The sequence below is a fragment of the Uloborus diversus genome, unplaced genomic scaffold (assembly GCF_026930045.1).
Source record: "Uloborus diversus isolate 005 unplaced genomic scaffold, Udiv.v.3.1 scaffold_226, whole genome shotgun sequence".
NCBI classification, from domain to species: Eukaryota; Metazoa; Arthropoda; class Arachnida; order Araneae; family Uloboridae; genus Uloborus; species Uloborus diversus.
Genome location: NW_026558380.1, coordinates 18,699 through 21,529, shown reverse-complemented (window position 1 = coordinate 21,529; position 2,831 = coordinate 18,699). Strand labels below are relative to the sequence as shown.

The window sequence follows — 2,831 nt, the reverse complement described above, 5'->3', positions numbered from 1 at the left end:
GGTTCGAGTCCCTGTCGGAAAGAAAATCGTCGATGTGTTTTTAATTTTTCGAACTTTTTTTTTCTCTTTAAATACCTTCCTTTTGCGAACATGGATTATTTGCGTAGGGAAGAAAATCTATGTCAGTTTAATTATTCGACCCGTAGACTTCGAAGTATTTAAATCAGTTATAACCGATGTGCATTTTTTGTTTTTATTATGCTTAAGATTCCGACCGACACAGCTCCGATAGCCCAATGGCTAGAGCGCTCGACTTCCGATCTAGTGGGCCTGGGTTCGAGTCCCAGTCGGAACGGAAACGTCGATGTGTTTTTTATTTTTCGAATTTTTTTTTTCTCTTTAAATTCCTTCCTTTTGCGAACATGGATTATTTGCGTAGGGAAGAAAATTCTATGTCAGTTTAATTACTCGACCCGTAGACTTCGAAGTATTTAAATCCGTTATAACCGAGGTGCATTTTTTGTTTTTATTATGCTTAAGACTCCGACCGACACAGCTCCTATAGCCCTATGGCTAGAGCGCTCGGCATCCGAGCCAGTGGGCCTGGGTTCGAGTCCCTGCCGGAACGAAAATCGTCGATGTGTTTTTAATTTTTTCGAATTTTTTTTCTCTTTAAATTCCTTCCTTTTGCGAACATGGATTATTTGCGTAGGGAAGAAAATTCTATGTCAGTTTAATTATTCGACCCGTAGACTTCGAAGTATTTAAATCAGTTATAACCGAGTTGCATTTTTTGTTTTTATTATGCTTAAGACGCCGACCGACACAGCTCCTATAGCCCAATGGATAGAGCGCTCGGCTTCCGAACCAGTAGGCCTGGGTTCGAATCCCTGTCGGAAAGAAAATCGTCGATGTGTTTTTGATTTTACGAACTTTTTTTTTCTCTTTAAATTCCTTCCTTTTGCGAACATGGATTATTTGCGTAGGGAAGAAAATTCTATGTCAGTTTAATTATTCGACCCGTAGACTTCGAAGTATTTAAATCAGTTATAACCGATGTGCATTTTTTGTTTTTATTATGCTTAAGACTCCGACCGACACAGCTCCGATAGCCTAATGGCTAGAGCGCTCGACTTCCGACCCAGAGGGCCTGGGTTCGAATCCCTGTCGGAACGAAAATCGTCGATGTGTTTTTGATTTTACGATTTTTTTTTTCTTTTTAAATTCCTTCCTTTTGCGAACATGGATTATTTGCGTAGGGAAGAAAATTCTATGTCAGTTTAATTATTCGACACGTAGACTTCGAAGTATTTAAATCAGTTATAACCGAGGTGCATTTTTTGTTTTTATTATGCTTAAGACTCCGACCGACACAGCTCCTATAGCCCAATGGCTAGATCGCTCGGCTTCAGAGCAAGTGGGCCTGGGTTCGAGTCCCTGACGGAAAGAAAATCGTCGATGTATTTTTAATTTTTCGAACTTTTTTTTTCTCTTTAAATTCCTTCCTTCTGCGAACATGGATAATTTGCGTAGGGAAGAAAATTCTATGTCAGTTTAATTATTCGACCCGTAGACTTCGAAGTATTTAAATCAGTTATAACCGAGGTGCATTTTTTGTTTTTATTATGCTTAAGACTCCGACCGACACAGCTCCGCTAGCCCAATGGCTAGAGCGCTCGGCGTCCGAGCCAGTGGGCCTGGGTTCGAGTCCCAGTCGGAACGAAAAACGTCGATGTGTTTTTGATTTCTCGAAACTGAAAATTCTTTTTTTTTTCTTTTTAAATTTCTTCCTTTTGCGAACATGGATTATTTGCGTAGGGAAGAAAATTCTATGTCAGTTTAATTATTCGACCCGTAGACTTCGAAGTATTTTAATCAGTTATAACCGAGGCGCATTTTTTGTTTTTATTATGCTTAAGACTCCGAACGACAGAGCTCCGATAGCCCAATGGATAGAGCGCTCGACTTCCGATCTAGTGGGCATGGGTTCGAGTCCCAATCGGAACGGAAAACGTCGATGTGTTTTTTATTTTTCGATTTTTTTTTTCTTTTTAAATTCCTTCCTTTTGCGAACATGGATTATTTCCGTAGGGAAGAAAATTCTATGTCAGTATACTTTTATTTTCTAATTTAAATATTATTATTTTTTTTACAAATTCTTTCTTTTGCGAAGATTCATTATTTATGTAGGGAAAACAATTCTGAGTCAGTTTATTTATTCGACCTGCAGATTTCAAAGTTTTAATTCAATCATAACCAAGGAGCATTTTTTGTTTTTGTTATACTTAAGACTCCGACGAGCACAGCTGCGGTAGCCTAATGGCTAGAGCGTCGGGCTTCCAAGCGAGTGCCCCTAGGTTCGAGTCTCGGTCGAAATGGAAACTTTAAATAGATATTTTTATTTTCTAATTTGAGAATACTTTTTTTTTTTTCAGGTTCTTTCTTTTGCAAATATTGATTATTTATGTAAGAAAGAAAATTCTGAATCAGTTTAATTATTCAAACTGCAGATTTCAAAGTTTTAAATCAATAATAACCAAGATGCATTTTATGTTTTTATTATACTTAAGACTCTGACCTGCAGGGCTCCGATAGCATAATGGGTAGAGCGTTGGGCTTTCAAGCAAGTTGCCCTAGGTTCGAGTCCCAGTCGGAACGGCAATCTTCGCTGCATATTTCTATTTTCTAATTTGAAAATACTTTTATTTTTATTTTTTCAAATTCCTTTCTTTTGCGAATAATGATTATTTATGCAGGGAAGTAAATTGTGAGTCAGTTTAACTATTTGAACTGTAGATTTCAAAGTTTTAAATCAATATTAATCAAGTTGCATTTTGTGTTTTTATTATACTTAAGACTTCAATCGCCAGAGCGCCGATGGCCTAATGGCT

General features: G+C 37.5%; 2 non-coding genes across 2 annotated transcripts; both read left to right on the top strand.

The window, feature by feature from the left end:
• The first annotated feature begins 222 nt into the window (after positions 1 to 222).
• Trnag-ucc (transfer RNA glycine (anticodon UCC)) lies at positions 223 to 295 on the top strand. The gene has a single exon. It is a non-coding gene; the product is annotated as a tRNA-Gly (tRNA).
• A 1,579-nt stretch (positions 296 to 1,874) lies between these two features.
• On the top strand, positions 1,875 to 1,947 carry Trnag-ucc (transfer RNA glycine (anticodon UCC)). The gene has a single exon. It is a non-coding gene; the product is annotated as a tRNA-Gly (tRNA).
• Positions 1,948 to 2,831: the final 884 nt, after the last annotated feature.